General features: G+C 52.0%; 1 protein-coding gene across 2 annotated transcripts in view; it reads left to right on the plus strand.

The window, feature by feature from the left end:
* Positions 1-16,431, plus strand: part of ppp1r13l (protein phosphatase 1, regulatory subunit 13 like) — a 54,371-nt gene that overhangs the window by 6,163 nt on the left and 31,777 nt on the right. The gene's annotated exons all lie outside the window — the stretch shown is intronic.

Raw genomic sequence — 16,431 nt, forward strand, 5'->3', positions numbered from 1 at the left:
TTGCGTTGGGCTTCACTGGAACAATGCAGCAAGCCAAGGACAGAGATGTGGGCAAGAGAGCAGGGTGGAGTGTTAAAATGGCAAGCGACAGGGAGGTTTGGGTCATTCTTGCGGACAGACCACAGGTGTTCTGCAAAGCGGTCGCCCAGTTTACGTTTGGTCTCTCCAATGTAGAGGAGACCGCATTGGGAGCAATGAATGCAGTAGACTAAGTTTGGGGAAATGCAAGTGAAATGCTGCTTCACTTGAAAGGAGTGTTTGGGCCCTTGGACAGTGAGGAGAGAGGAAGTGAAGGGGCAGGTGTTGCATCTTTTGCGTGGGCATGGGGAGGTGCCATAGGTGGGGGTTGAGGAGTAGGAGGTGATGGAGGAGTGGACCAGGGTGTCCCGGAGGGAACGATCCCTATGGAATGCCGCCGGGGGGGTGAAGGGAAGATGTGTTTGGGGTGGCATCATGCTGAAGTTGGCGGAAATGGCGGAGGATGATCCTTTGAATGCGGAGGCTGGTGGGGTGATAGGTGAGGACAAGGGGGACCCTATCATGTTTCTGGGAGGGAGGAGAAGGCGTGAGGGCAGATGCGCGGGAGATGGGCCGGACATGGATGCGGGCCCTGTCAACGACCGTGGGTGGAAAACCTCGGTTAAGGAAGAAGGAGGACATGTCAGAGGAACTGTTTTTGAAGGTAGCATCATCAGAACAGATGCAACAGAGGCAAAGGAACTGAGAGGATGGGATGGAGTCCTTACAGGAAGCGGGGTGTGAGGAGCTGTAGTCGAGGTAGCTGTGGGAGTCGGTAGGCTTGTAATGGATATTGGTGGACAGTCTATCACCAGAGATTGAGACAGCGAGGTCAAGGAAGGGAAGGGAAGTGTCAGAGGTGGACCATGTGAAAATGATGGAGGGGTGGAGATTGGAAGCAAAATTAAAAAATTTTTCTAAGTCCCGACGAGAGCATGAAGCAGCACCGAAGTAATTATCGATGTACCGGAGAAAGAGTTGTGGAAGGGGGCCGGAGTAGGACTGGAACAAGGAATGTTCCACATACCCCATAAAGAGACAGGCATAGCTGGGGCCCACGTGGGTACCCATAGCCACACCTTTTATTTGGAGGAAGTGAGAGGAGTTGAAGGAGAAATTGTTCAGTGTGAGAACAAGTTCAGCCAGACAGAGGAGAGTAGTGGTGGATGGGGATTGTTTGGGCCTCTGTTTGAGGAAGAAGCTAAGGGCCCTCAGACCATCCTGGTGAGGGATGGAGCTGTAGAGGGATTGGACGTCCATGGTGAAGAGGAAGCGGTTGGGGCCAGGGAACTGGAAATTGTTGATGTGACGTAAGGTGTCAGAGGAATCACGGATTTAGTTGGGAAGGGACTGGACAAGGGGAGAGAGAAGGGAGTCAAGATAACGAGAAATGAGTTCCGTGGGGCAGGAGCAAGCTGACATGATCGGTCTACCGGGACAGTTCTGTTTGTGGATTTTGGGTAGGAGGTAGAAACGGGCCGTCCGAGGTTGGGCGACTATCAGGTTGGAAGCAGTGGAAGGAAGATCTCCAGAGGAGATGAGGTCAGTGACAGTCCTGGAAACAATGGCTTGATGTTCAGTGGTGGGGTCATGGTCCAGGGAGAGGTAGGAGGAAGTGTCTGTGAGTTGACGCTCAGCCTCCGCGAGGTAGAGGTCAGTGCGCCAGACAACAACAGCACCACCCTTGTCAGCGGGTTTGATGACAATGTTGGGGTTGGACCTGAGAGAATGGAGTGCAGTAAGTTCAGAGAGAGACACATTAGAATGGGTGAGAGGAGCAGAGAAATTGAAACGATTAATGTTGCGCCAACAGTTCTCAATGAAAAGATCAAGAGAAGGTAAGAATCCAGAGGGAGGGGTCCAGGTGGAGGGAGAATATAGGAGGTGGGTAAAAGGATCCGTTGAACGGGGAGAGGACTCCTGCCCAAAGATGTGAGCACGGAGACGAAGACGGCGGAAGAAGAGTTCAGCATCGTGCCGAGCCCGAAATTCATTGAGGTGAGGGTGTAAGGGTATGAAACTAAGTCCTTTGCTGAGCACTGAACGTTCAGCGTTGGAGAGGGGAAGGTCAGAGGGTATAGTGAGTACATGGCCGGGGCTGGGATTAGAAGATTGGGTGGGGACGGAGGGACAGGCAGGGGTGGAGGGTCCTAGATGGGTGTTGGTGTCGATGAGTTGTTGGAGCTTGCGTTCCTTAGCACTTGAGAGAAAGAGAAAAAGTTTCTTGTTGAGGCATCGGATGAGATGAAGAATAAAATGAAACTGGGGGCACACGCAGCTTTAAAAAAGGGTGCGGCGGTGCTGCTGGAGGGAGTGGTCCAGTGTGTTCATATGGCGGCGCATGGCACTGAGTGTGGATCTCAGAATGTGGACAGGAACAGCAGTCCGAGAAACGTTTTATGTCCCGGAGATACCTGTAATCCTGGGTGGGTTCGAAACAAGAGGGATGGAATTTCAGTTGAAATCCACATGGGGTAAGTCGGAGACGGGCACAGTCACTGAGAAATTGTTAATATAGCACAGTTCTTTATCTTTGCCATTGTCTTACTGTAAAGCTTAGTAGACAACAATGCTTCTCCAAAGCTTCCAGTCAGCCAAAGGTCAGAATACTTCCTGACCTAAACTTTTACAACAGCTTGACGTTTCTTTCCACCGTCACCCGTACTTCGGAATCTTACATTGACTAAATTATTAAAGGAGTGCCTCACTTCCCAGCATTTTCTGAATTCATACTTCTATGCTAAGCGACAGAGGGAGGTACAGCAAAGCCCCACTAGATTGGTCCCTGGGATGAGGGATGTTGCCCTATGATGAGAGGCTGAGTAAATTGGGTCTATATTCTCTGCAGTTTAGAAGAATGAGAGGTGATCTCAAAGAAACATACAAGATTTATGAAGGGGCTTGACAGGGTAGATACTGAGCAGTTGTTTCCCTGGCTGGGGAATCTAGAACATGGGGGCACAGTCTCCAGATAAGAGGCCTTTCATTTTGGACTGAGATGAGGAGGAATTTCTTCACTCAGAGGGTTGTGAATTTTTTAAATTCCCTACCCCCCCCAGGGTTGTGGACACTCCATCATTGAATATATTTAAGCCTGGGATCAATAGATTTTTGGCTTCTCAGGGAGTTGAGGGATATGGGGAGCAGGCAGGGAAGTGGAGTTGAGGCACAAGATCAGCCATGATTGCACTGAGTGGCGGAGCAGTCTTGAGGTCCATCCCTGCTCCTATTTCTGATGTCTGCCTTAGATGGTGCTGGCAATAAGAATCAGGGCCAGGACAGCACAGGAGCTCCCTTGTTCTTAGAACACTGCATAAACATAGAAAGATGGAAAATAGGAGCTGGAGTAGGTCATGTGGCCCTTTGAGTCTACTTCGCCATTCAATATGATCATGGCTGATCCTCTATCCCAGCGCCATACTCCCACTCTCTCCCCATACCTCTCGATGTCTTTAGAGTCTAGATATATATCTATTTCTTCCTTAAATATATTCAATGATTTGCCTTCCACAGCCTTCTGTAGTAAAGAATTCCACAGGTTCACCACCTTCTGAGTGAAGAAGTTTCTCCTCATCTCAGTCCTGAATGGTCTACCCTGTATCCTGAGACTGTGACCCATGTTCTAGACCACCCCACCCCCCGGCCACCTGCCAGAGGAAACATCATCCCTGCATCCAGTCTCTCCATCCCTGTCAGAATTTTATACGTTTCAATGAGATCCCCTCTCATTCTTCTAAACTCCAATTAATACAGATATAGTCAGCTCAATCTCTCCTCATAGGAGAATCCTGCCATCCCAGGGCTCAGCCTGGTGAATCTTCGCTGCAATCCCTCTATGGCTGGAGTACAAAGCAAGGAGGTTATGGTGAACCTTTACAAAACACTGGTTCAGTCTGAACTGGAGGATTGTGTCCAATTCTGGGCACCGCACCTTAGGAAGGATGTGAAGGTTTTAGAGAGGGTGCAGAAAAGATTCATGAGAATGGTTTCATGGATGGGGCACTTCAGTTACCTGGATAGATTGGAGAAGCTGGGATTATTCTCCTTAGAGAAGAGAAGGATGAGAGGGGAGTTGATAGATTTTCAAAATCGTGAGGTGTTTGGACATGGTAGATGGGGAGAAACCCTTCCCATTGTCGTCAGGGTTAAGCACCAACAAAGGATATTGATTTAAGGTGGCTGGCAAAAGAACCAAAGGTAACATGAGAAGTTTTTTTTAATGCAGCGAGTGGTTAGGATCTGGAATGCGCTGCCTGAGCGTGTGGTGGAGGCAGGTACAATCATGCTTTCCGAAAGGTATTTGGAAGGCTTCTGGCACCACAAGTAGCCTGTCTGTACAGGAGGGGAGGAAGAGCAATAGTAATAGGGGATTCTATAGTCAGGGGAACTGATAGGTGCTACTGTGGCTGTCAACATGGCTCCAGGATGGTGTGTTGTCTCCCTGGTACCAGGGTCCGGGATGTTACTGAATGGCTGCAGAGCATCCTGAAGGGGGAGGGCGCTAAGGCAGAGGTCATGGTACATGTTGGCACCAATGACATAGGAAGAAAGAGGGATGAGGTCTTTCATCAAGGATTCAGGGAGTTAGGCAATAGACCAAAAAGCAGGACCACTCGGGTTGTAAATCCTGGATTACTCCGAGTGCCACGTGCTAGCGAGCTCAGAAATAGGAGAATGGCACAGATGAATACGTGGCTTAAGAGTTGGTGCAGGAAGGTGGGTTTTAGATTCCTGGATCACTGGGACCGTTTCTGGGGCAGGTGGGATCTATACAAGCAGGACGGTCTACATCTGAACCAGAGCGGGACTAACATCCTTGCGGGCGGGTTTGCTAGTGCTGTTGGGAGGAGTTTAAACTAATTCGGTGGGGGAGGGGTCACAGAATGTTAGCAGAATAGGGACACATCATAATACAGTAAAACAATTAAGTCGGAGGGAATACAGCTGCATTAAGTTTCAGGGGAGTAAGGCAAGGCTGGTTGGCCTCTACTTTAATGCCAGGAGTATTACAGGTATAACGAATGAGTTAAAGGTGAGGATTGACACGTGGAATTGTGATATAGTAGCAATCACTGAGACGTGGTTGAGGGAAGGGCAGGATTGGCAGCTCAACATTCCGGGATATAGAATCTTCAGGGGAGGGAGGGGGTAAAAGAGGAGGAGGCATTGCATTATTAGTTAAGGAGTCAGTTACTGCAGTAAGGAGAGATGATATCTTGGAGGGGGCATTGAATGAAGCTTTGTGGGTAGAGCTTAGGAATAAAAAAGGGGCAGCCACATTGTTAGTTCTGTTGAAGGGTCATGAGGACTCGAAACGTCAACTCTTTTCTTCTCCGCCGATGCTGCCAGACCTGCTGAGTTTTTCCAGATAATTCTGTTTTTGTTTTGGATTTCCAGCATCCACAGTTTTTTGTTTTTATCACATTGTTAGATGTTTATTATAGACCCCCAGATAGTCAGCAGGAAATTGAGGAGCAAATATGTGCCCAATTTGGGGAGGTGTGTAAAAACAGTAACAATAGGGTAATTGTATTTGGTGATTTCAACTTTCCCAACATTAATTGGGATAAACATAGTGTTAAGGGCTTGGATGGAGTGGATTTCTTGAAATGTGTAGAGGAGAACGTTTTAGGTCAATATGTAGAGGGTCCAACAAGGGACGGCGCATTGCTGGACCTAATTCTGGGGAATGAAGCCGGACAGGTGGTGGTGGGCCAGCATTTTAGTGATAGCGACCACAACGTGGTACTGTTTAAGTTTGTTATGGACAAAGAAATCAACAAGTTACAAAAAAATGTTTTGGATTGGGGGAGAGTGGATTTTAGTAAAATAAGGCAGGATCTGGCCAAGGTAGACTGGGAACAGTTACTTGTGGGGAAATCTACAGAGGAACAGTAGGGGGTGTTCAAAAAGGAAATGGGGAGGATACAGGCTCAACATGTTCCCTCTAGGGTGATAGGAAGGAGTAACAAGCCCAGAGAACCAAGGATGACCAGAGATATTCAGGTTACAATGAGAAGGAAAAGAGAGGCTTTTAGCAGGTACAAGGGAAGCAAATCAGCAGAGGCATTAGTGGAGTACAGAAAGTGCACGTTGGAGCTTAAGAAAGCAATTGGGAGAGCAAAGAGGGGATATGAGAAAGCTCTGGCAGGTAAAAGTAGGGAAAATCCCAAGATATAAGTATATCAGTGGGAAGAGGATAACCAGGGAAAGAGTAGGGCCCATAAGGGACCAAGGGGGAAATCTATGGGTGGAGCCAGAGGACATTGCTAGAGTGTTGAATGAATACTTCACATCCATCTTCACCCAAGAGAATGAGGATGAAGATATTGAACTCTGGGAGAGAGGCTGTGAGGTTCTTAAGCAAATTGATATAGGGAGTGACAAGGTATTGGAGGTGTTGGCAGGCTTAAAAGTGGACAAATCTCCAGGTCCAGATGAATTGTGTTCCAGACTGCTGAGAGAGGCAAGGATCGCAGGGGCTCTGACCCAAATTTTGAATTCCTCTCTGGCTATGGGGGAGGTGCCAGAGGACTGGAGAACAGCTAATGTGGTTCCGCTATTTAAGAAGGGTTGTAGAGATAAGCCAGGGAACTACAGGCCAGTGAGTCTCACGTCAGTGGGAGGGAAACTATTGGAGAAAGTTCTGAAGGAGAGTATCTATCTCCACTTGGAGAGGCAAGGTTTGATCAGGGATAGTCAGCATGGTTTTGTCAGAGGGGGGTCATGCCTAACAAATTTGATTGAATTTTTTGAGGGGGTGACCGGGTGAGTAGATGAGGGTAGTGCAGTTGATGTAGTTTATATGGATTTCAGCAAAGCCTTTGACAAGGTCCCACATGGGACACTTATAAAGAAGGCAAATGCACATGGGATACAGGGTAATTTGATAAGGTGGATTCAAAATTGGCTTAGTTGTAGGAGACAGAGGGTAATGACAGAAGGATGCTTTAGTGACTGGAAGCCAGTATCCAGTGGCGTACCACAGGGATCTGTGCTCGGTCCCCTATTATTTGTCATTTATGTAAACGACATGGATGACTATGTGGGGGGTAGGATTAGTAAGTTTGCGGATGACACAAAGATTGGCCGAGTGGCTAACAGTGAGGTTGAGTGTCTTGGGCTACAGGAATATATAGACAGGATGGTCAAATGGGCAGATAAGTGGCAGATGGAATCTAATCCTGAAAAGTGTGAGGTGATACACTTTGGAAGGAGTAATTTGACAAGGAAGTATTCAATGAACGGCATGACACTAGGGAGTTCTGAGGAACAAAGGGACCTTGGCGTGTGTGTCCCCAGATCTCTGAAGGCGGAGGGGCACGTTAGTGGGGTGGCGAAAAAGGCATATGGGACACTTGCCTTTATCAATCGAGGCACAGATTACAAAAGAAGGGGGGGGGTCATGTTGGAGATATATAGAACCTTAGTGAGGCCACAGCTGGAGTACTGTGTGCAGTTCTGGTCACCACATTATAGGAAGGATGTGATTGCACTGGAGGGTGTGCAGAGGAGATTCACCAGGATGTTGCCTGGGATGAAACATTTAATTTATGAAGAGAGGTTGGATAGACTTGGGTTGTTTTCGTTGGAGCAGAGAAGATTGAGGGGTGACGTGATCGAGGTGTACAAGATTATGAGGGGCATGGACATGGTGGATAGGGAGCAGCTGTTCCCCTTAGTTGAAGGGTCAGTCACAAGGGGGCATAAATTCAAGGTGAGGGGCAGGAGGTTTAGTGGGGGGATGTGAGGAAAAACTTTTTTACCCAGAGGGTGGTGACAGTCTGGAATGCGCTGCCTGGGAGGGTGGTGGAGGCGGGTTGCCTCATATCCTTTAAAAAGTACCTGGATGAGCACTTGGCACGTCATAACATTCAAGGCTATGGGCCAAGTGCTGGTAAATGGGATTAGGTAGGTAGGTCAGGTGTTTCTCACGTGTCGGTCCAGACTCGATGGGCCGAAGGGCCTCTTCTGCACTGTGTGATTCTGTGATCGTTTTCTGAAGAGGGGGGTAAAAAAAACTTTCAGGGCCACAGGTAAAAGGCAGGGGAGTGGGACTAGCTGAGTTAGTCTTGGAGAGTGCTAGCCCAGACACGATGGGCCAAGTAGCTGCCTCCTGTCGCAACCCGTTCTGTGATTCTGTGAAACAGTGACCCGCTCTGACAGAGCAGCACTCCCACTACTGAGAACGTCAGCCTAATCTGTGGTGACGTTCGAGGCCCCTGGCTCCCTGTGTTTGCCCAGCTGATGGCACTCCTGTACCAGGAGCTCTGCATGCTTGAGCAGAATGAATAGGTTCAGTTTCCTCATCCCGGTGCTCATTATCGACAAGAACTTGCCTTTTAACAGAGGGAGAGAGGCTACACCAAAGAGATGGGTTTTGAGGAGCCTCTTTGGTGGCAGAGGCCAGTAGACGTGCGGAGAGTTAAGTGCAGGGTTGCAAAATCTAGGCTGTCATAGGCTGAAGGCCCTAACAATGATTTAGGGGGCGAAGAGGATGTGGAAGGCACAGGTCAAGAAGGCTGTTTTTTTTTTTTTTAAAAAAGCATATTGGATTCTTGGCATCCTGTAGAAAAACGAGGTCGCTGTGATAAACCTTTTATAAACCTCTGGTTATGTCTCAGCTGTGTTCAATTCTGGGCACCGCTCTTCACTGAAGATGTCAAGAGCATGCAGAGGAGATTTACTGGAATAATGCCAAGGGCGAGACACTTCAGTTATCTCGATAGACCAGCAAAGCTCGGATTGTTCTCCTTGGAGCAGAGAAAGTTAAGGGAAGGTTGAATAGTGGTGTTCAAAACAATGAATCATAAGATAGATAGGGGGAACTTGTTCCCATGAGCAGGGGGGGTCGGTAACCAGATCTCACCCCTTCAGGTGTAAACCTTGATGGGGGTGGGCCGGTTTTTTTGGGCAGCAGCACAGCCTGGATGTTGGGGCAGGACCTCACCCTGGGCTACGGCGACCCCTCCCAGCAGCTCGTTGAGCTCCTCTTCACTGAGGACGGCGAGCTGCGGGTAGTGGGGTGAGGGTCTTCTGATTATTCCGGGTCGCGTTGCCGACCAGCTTGAGGATCTCGGCATTCAAATACTCGAGGCCGGTGGCCAGGTAGACCGGTGGGGGGGGGGGGGGGGGGGGGTTTTGTGTGTGTGTGTGTGTGTGTGTGTGTGTGTGTGTGTGTGTGTGTGTGTGTGTGTGTGTGTGTGTGTGTGTCTGTGTGTGTCTGTGTGTGTGTGTCTGTGTGTCCCTGGCCCTAACACACTCGGCAGTGATCCTCGCGATGCAGCTGGTGGATACGGCTGACAGGGAACTGAAGACCGCACCTGGAGGAGCGAGACTTGGCCTTGGCATGCCCTTCCCCTCCAGGTTTATCATGACCAGAGATCTCTCCCTCGGCATAATCTTCTCCGACTGACAGCTGGAGAATCCAGGACACAGGTTTCAAAGAATAGACAAAACAAAAAGAGGAATGATGAAAATTAGATTTTTTTTTTACGCAGGAAGCAGTTTGTTATGAATGTGCTGCCTGAATGGGCGGTGGAAGCAGGTCCAATAGTAACTTTCAAAAAGGAATTGGATAAATACTTGGAAAGGAAAAACATGCAGGGCTGTGGGGAAAGAGCAGGGGGCGCTAGTGGGGCCAATTGGATAGCTCTGTCAGGGAGCTGGTACAGGCATGATGGGCTGATTGGCCTCCTTCATTTACTGTAATGTCCTATGAAGGCTCAGAACTGGAGAGGGAGGCCACAAAAAGATCTATAAAGGAGAGCGGAGGCTCTAGATTCGATGGTTTGGGGACAGGGTAGGTGAGCAAGGGAAGAGGTGGAGAAGGGTGGGGAGTGGGACTAATGTGGTTAGTGTGGACAGAAATATTTTGGACTAGTTGGAGTTTGGAAGGCTGGTAAGCAGGGCCAAATCTTGACCAGAAATGATGAGAGCTAGGTTAAGCCTTTAAGTGTAACTAAATGTGATGTACAGATGTGGTCCTGTATGCACTAGGGATACTTTCCCTTGGCTTTTTCTGTCAGCATAGATCTTCTTAACCTTAAACATGAAACACCATGGCATCATCTTGTGACAAATGCCAGTGAACGGCAAACAAGTATTTGCTGACCCAAACCCCTCCCCCCTCCCCACCCCCACCCCAAAACTCACCTTGTCTTGCGAACTTACTGGGCATTCCCAAGTGGCATGTGACTCCACCAGCTCTGATAGCCCGATTGAACAGTCCAAAGTGCGACGTGCGGTCCCCTGCCTCATCAGCCATTGGTCATCATGACCCTAACTGCGCTTCTTCAGAAGAAGTAATCTGCCAGCCGGAAAGTAAAGGGCAGCTGACGGTTGGAGACACCACCACCACCTGCAAGCTCCCCATCAACTCACTCACCCTGACTTGGAACTATCATTCGCCTTACCCCCTTCACTGTCGCTGGGCCAAAACCCCGGAATTCCCTCCTTACCAGCATTGTGGATGTACCTGCACCACAGGGACTGCAGTGGCTCAAGAAGGCCAAGCATATGATTTCATCCCAGCTAGGATTAGAGCAGAGGAACTGAAGGAGGCGATTCAGTCCCTCGAGCTTGTCCTGCCATCCAATTAAATCATGCCTGATTTGTATCTTAAACCTATTCATTCGCCTTGGTTACGTATCCATGGCCAACGAAAGTCTATCAATTGCAGTTTTGAAATTTTCAAGTGATGCCCCAACCTCAGCAGTATTTTGGGGAAAGAGCATTCCATATTTCTGCATCCCTGTGTGTCAACAAGTGCTTCCTGGCATCACCCCACATAGCCTGGCTCTAATTTTAAGATTATGCCCCCTTGTACTGGACTCCCCCTTTCCAGAGGAAATATTTCTCTCTCTTTACCCTTTTGAATCCTTTAATCATCGTACCCAGTGCATTTAAATCACGCAATCTTCTAAACTCAATGGAGTTGTCTACGTAACCCGTCTTCACAATTTAACCCTTTTAACACGGGTTGGTCCCTAAGTCTTGCTGATTTCCCAATAACACTTTTTATTTAAAAAAAAATGCACGCATTATCTCATTTCCTGTGCTACAGCTACTTGTGACTGATAGTTGGTGGCCCTGTTTTCACAGTATCATAGTATCTTTACAGTACAGAAGGAGGCCATTCGGCCCATTGAGTCTAGACTGGCTCTCTCATTCCTGCCTCCTTCCCCTTGCCTTGCCCAGAGGGTCTCAACATTAGAGAGTGTCAGTCACACAATCTGGGCTCCAGTTTGAGGAACTCTAGACTGAGTAACGGGGCGGGGATTAGAGAGCTGATTGGGAGAGTTTTGGAGAGATTTGACATTGGTTCAGATTTTCAGGCGTAACATCTGGTCTAGGGAAATTTCTTGAACATAAACTGGACCTGAGATATGAGTGTTCAGACTGTTGGTACAAGGGGCTTACTTGACCCTCTTTTAACTGTGTGCCCCCCTCTCTCTCGCTCTCTCTCATCCTTATAAACTGCTCAGTCTTCATTCATCCTGTCCACTCACCAACTGTTGCCAACCCTGGCAAGGGAAAACATTGTCAGAGAGCGGTGAGAATGTCAAGTTGCGAACATAAGTTGAAGCAAATGGCATAGGTACATTTACGGAGAAGAAGTATAATCACATGAGAGGGAGAAACATATATGATCGTGAGGGGACTTGATAGGGTGGATGTTATGAGGATGTTTCCCCTTGTGGGAGAGGCTAGAACTAGGGGACACAGTTTAAAAATAAGGGATCTCCCATTTAAGATGGAGATGTGGAGAAATGTTTTCTCTCAATGTTGTGAACCTTTGGAAGTCTCTTCCCCAGAGACCAGTGGAGGCAGGGTCATTGAGTACTTTTAAGGCAGAGGTAGATAGATTCTTGACTGGCAAGGGAGTGAAAGGATATTGGAGGGTAGGCGGGAATGTGGAGTTGAGGCTACGATCAGAGCAGCCATGCATATGGTGGAGCAGACTTGGAGGGGGGGGGGTCAAATGGCTTACTGCTCCAAATTTGTATGTAAAGAGAGAGAAGGTTATGCTGATGCATGAGATGAAATGAGGATGGTAGTGGAGGGGGTTTGGTAGTGGTGGTGGTTAAGGTTGGGGAGGGGCGTTGGCAGTGGTGGTTGAGTGGGGGGGGGGGTGGGCGGTGGTTGAAGGGGGGTGGCACGGGCGGTGGTTGGGGGGAATGCGGGCGGATGGTGGTTGGGGGGGGTGCAGGCAGTGGTTGAGGGGGGGGTGCGGGTGGATGGTGGTTGAGGGGGGGGTGCGGGCAGATGGTGGTTGAGGGGGGGTGCAGGTGGTCGTTGAGGTGGGGGTGCGGGCGGTGGTTGAGGGGGGGTGCGGGCGGATGGTGGTTGAGGTGGGGGTGCGGGCGGATGGTGGTTGAGGTGGGGGTGCGGGCAGATGGTGGTTGGGGGGGTGCGGGCAGATGGTGGTTGGGGGGGTGCGGGCGGATGGTGGTTGAGGGGGGGTGCGGGCGGATGGTGGTTGGAGGGGTGCGGGCGGATGGTGGTTGGGGGGGTGCGGGCGGATGGTGGTTGGGGGGGTGCGGGCGGATGGTGGTTGGGGGGGTGCGGGCGGATGGTGGTTGGGGGGGTGCGGGCGGATGGTGGTTGGGGGGGTGCGGGCGGATGGTGGTTGGGGGGGTGCGGGCGGATGGTGGTTGGGGGGGTGCGGGCGGATGGTGGTTGGGGGGGTGCGGGCGGTGGTTGGGGGGGGTCCGGGCGGATGGTGGTTGGTGGGGTGCGGGCGGATGGTGGTTGGTGGGGTGCGGGCGGATGGTGGTTGGTGGGGTGCGGGCGGATGGTGGTTGGTGGGGTGCGGGCGGATGGTGGTTGGGGGGGTGTGGGCGGTGGTTGAGGGGGGGTGCGGGCAGATGCTGGTTGGGGGGGTGCGGGCGGATGGTGGTTGGGGGGGTGCGGGCGGATGGTGGTTGGTGGGGTGCGGGCGGATGGTGGTTGGGGGGGTGCGGGCGGTGGTTGAGGGGGGGTGCGGGCAGATGCTGGTTGGGGGGGTGCGGGCGGATGGTGGTTGGGGGGGTGCGGGCGGATGGTGGTTGGGGGGGTGCGGGCGGTGGTTGAGGGGGGGTGCGGGCGGTGGTTGAGGGGGTTGCGGGCGGATGGTGGTTGGTGGGGTGCGGGCGGTGGTTGGGGGGGTGGTGCAGGCGGTGGTTGAGGGGGGGTGCGGGCGGATGGTGGTTGGTGGGGTGCGGGCGGATGGTGGTTGGGGGGGTGCGGGCGGTGGTTGAGGGGGGGTGCGGGCGGATGGTGGTTGAGGGGGGGTGCGGGCAGATGGTGGTTGAGGTGGGGTTGCGGGCAGATGGTGGTTGGGGGGGGTGCGGGCGGATGGTGGTTGGGGGGGGGTGCGGGCGGATGGTGGTTGGGGGGGGGTGCGGGCGGATGGTGGTTGGGGGGGTGCGGGCGGATGGTGGTTGGGGGGGGTGCGGGCGGATGGTGGTTGGGGGGGGTGCGGGCGGATGGTGGTTGAGGTGGGGGTGCGGGCGGTGGTTGAGGGGGGGTGTGGGCGGATGGTGGTTGAGGTGGGGGTGCGGGCGGTGGTTGAGGTGGGGGTGCGGGCGGTGGTTGGGGGGGGGTGCGGGCGGTGGTTGAGGGGGGTGCGGGCGGTGGTTGGGGGCGGTGCGGGCGGATGGTGGTTGGTGGGGTGCGGGCGGATGGTGGTTGAGGTGGGGGTGCGGGCGGATGGTGGTTGAGGGGGGGTGCGGGCGGATGGTGGTTGAGGGGGGGTGCGGGCGGATGGTGGTTGAGGTGGGGGTGCGGGCGGATGGTGGTTGGGGGGGGTGCGGGCGGATGGTGGTTGGTGGGGTGCGGGCGGATGGTGGTTGAGGTGGGGGTGCGGGCGGATGGTGGTTGAGGGGGGTGCGGGCGGATGGTGGTTGAGGGGGGTGCGGGCGGATGGTGGTTGAGGTGGGGGTGCGGGCGGATGGTGGTTGAGGTGGGGGTGCGGGCGGATGGTGGTTGGGGGGGTGTGGGCGGATGGTGGTTGGGGGGGTCGCGGGCGGATGGTGGTTGAGGGGGGTGCGGGCGGATGGTGGTTGGGGGGGTCACGGGCGGATGGTGGTTGGAGGGGGGTGCGGGCGGATGGTGGTTGGGGGGGTCGCGGGCGGATGGTGGTTGAGGGGGGTTCGGGCGGATGGTGGTTGGGGGGGTCGCGGGCGGATGGTGGTTGAGGGGGGTTCGGGCGGATGGTGGTTGAGGGGGGTGCGGGCGGATGGTGGTTGGGGGGGTCGCGGGCGGATGGTGGTTGGAGGGGGGTGCAGGCAGTGGTTGGGGGGGGGTGCGGGCGGATGGTGATTGGGGGGGTCGCGGGCGGATGGTGGTGGGGGGGCAAGTGGGAGTGTGTTGGAGGAAGTTCGTGTGGAGCATTTCGGCCAGTTGACCAGTTTCTCTGCTGTTGACCTGATATAATTTCTGCTCCTGCTGGTTTGAAACGTGACCAAGGCTGTAAAAGTTCATATTTCTGTGACAGTTCATACTCTGGTGGTGGAAGGGTCAACCTGCTCGAAGCTTTATAAGGGTGTGCTGAGTCAGCCTGTGCACTTATTAGCTAACTTCACATTCCTGAGAGTGATCAGCGCTATCATTCAGACCAAGTCCTCTTTCCGACAGCTGTGCGGTTTGCTTTGAACTTCAACTATTGTATCGCCTGCAATGTTGCCGTGAGCTTTATTTAAATCAGTAAGGAGGGTGTGTGAAATTTCCACTGTCAGCTGTGGCTATGTGGGTAACATTCTTGCTTCTTGAGTCAGAGGTCATAGATTCAACTCCAACACAAAAATCTAGGCCGGCGCTCCAGTGTGTGGGATTGAGGGCGTGCAGCACTGCAGGAGATGCTGTCTTTCGGATTGGATATTAAAATGAGGCCCCCTCGGCGTGGATGTGAAAGGTTTGGAAGGAGACCTGTGGAGCTTCTCCCCACCCCCCACCCTGGCCTAATGGAGTTGTCCCTCCACCGACGTTACAGAGCATGATTTTAAAAATGTATACAGTTTATTGGCTGTAGCTGTTTGTGGGATCTTGCTGTGCGCAAACGACCTTGGGTTTCCCACTTGACAAAAAGTATGACATCCGCTGCGAAAGGCTTTGGGGCATCCCGAGATTGTGAAAAGCGTTAAATTGGGAACGGTAGCAGAGTGACCGTTACTGGGCTAGTAATCCAAAGGCCTGGGCTGATGACCTGGAGACTTGAGTTCAAATCCCACCACTGCAGCTGAGAGAATTTCAATTCACTTTATTAAATCTGGAATAAAAGACTCGCCTCAGTAATGGCGGATCATGAAGCTACCGAGATTGTTGTAAAAACCCATAATTCCCCTTTAGGAAATCTATCGTCCTTACCTTTGTCTCGTCTACATGTGACTCTGGGCCAGCCATATAAATACTGTGACTACAAAGACAAGCGAGTCGCTGGTAATTCTGCGGCGAGGACCTCGTGGCCTCCCACCCACACCCCCAACCGCCCCCCACCAGGGATAGGCAATAAATGCTGGCCTTGCCAGTGACACCCACATCCCATGAGAGAAAAGAAAGTTCGTTCACCACCACTGATGCACAGTAGCAGCATCACGATTGTACCATCTACAAGATGCACTGCAGGAACTCACCAAGGCTTCCTCGACAGCACCTTCCAAACCTGCAACCTCTACCACCTAAAAGGACAAGGGCACCAGATACATGGGAACACCACCACCTAGAAGTTCCCCTCCAAGCCAAACACCATCCTGACTTGGAAATATATCGGCCGTTCCTTCACTGTCACTGGGTCAAAATCTGGGAACTCCCTCCCTAACAGCACTGTAGGTGTACCTACACCACATGGACTGCAGCGGCTCAAGAAGGCGGCTCACCACCACCTTCTCAAGGGCAATTAGGAATGGGCAATAAATACCAGCCTTGCCAGCGACACCTAAATGGGTGCCTTTCACGACCCCGGAATGCTCCAAAGTTCTTTAGTCAGTTGGGGAAGCAATTTGTTCAGACGGCAATGAAAATCTGGAAATCTCTCCTTTGCAAAAAGTTGTCAGGGCTGGAGATCAATTGGAAATATCCAAACTGCGATTGGTAGGCAAGCGCATTAAGTACTCTGGGATCAAGGTGGGTAAATGGGATTGATAAACAGATTAGCTGTGGTCCAGTCGAATGGAGGAACAGCCTCAAGGGGCTGAATGGCCTCCATCTGCTCTGATGTTGAAACCTAGGGCTCGTGAGAACGGAACTTGCCAGCGTTTGGTGCTCGATGTTTAGTTATTCAAATACCCCTAGTTGTGAGCATGAACGGTGCCTGAGCAGGTGAAAGTTGGGGACAGGAGTTCCCTGGGGTGAGGGAGGGGAGGTGAGGCGGGTGTCTCGGGCATTTTGATTACAGAGGCCTGACAATTTAAAAATACACTTTTTGTAGTCATG

This window comes from Carcharodon carcharias, chromosome 34, assembly GCF_017639515.1.
Source record: "Carcharodon carcharias isolate sCarCar2 chromosome 34, sCarCar2.pri, whole genome shotgun sequence".
In the NCBI taxonomy this organism is placed as follows: Eukaryota; Metazoa; Chordata; class Chondrichthyes; order Lamniformes; family Lamnidae; genus Carcharodon; species Carcharodon carcharias.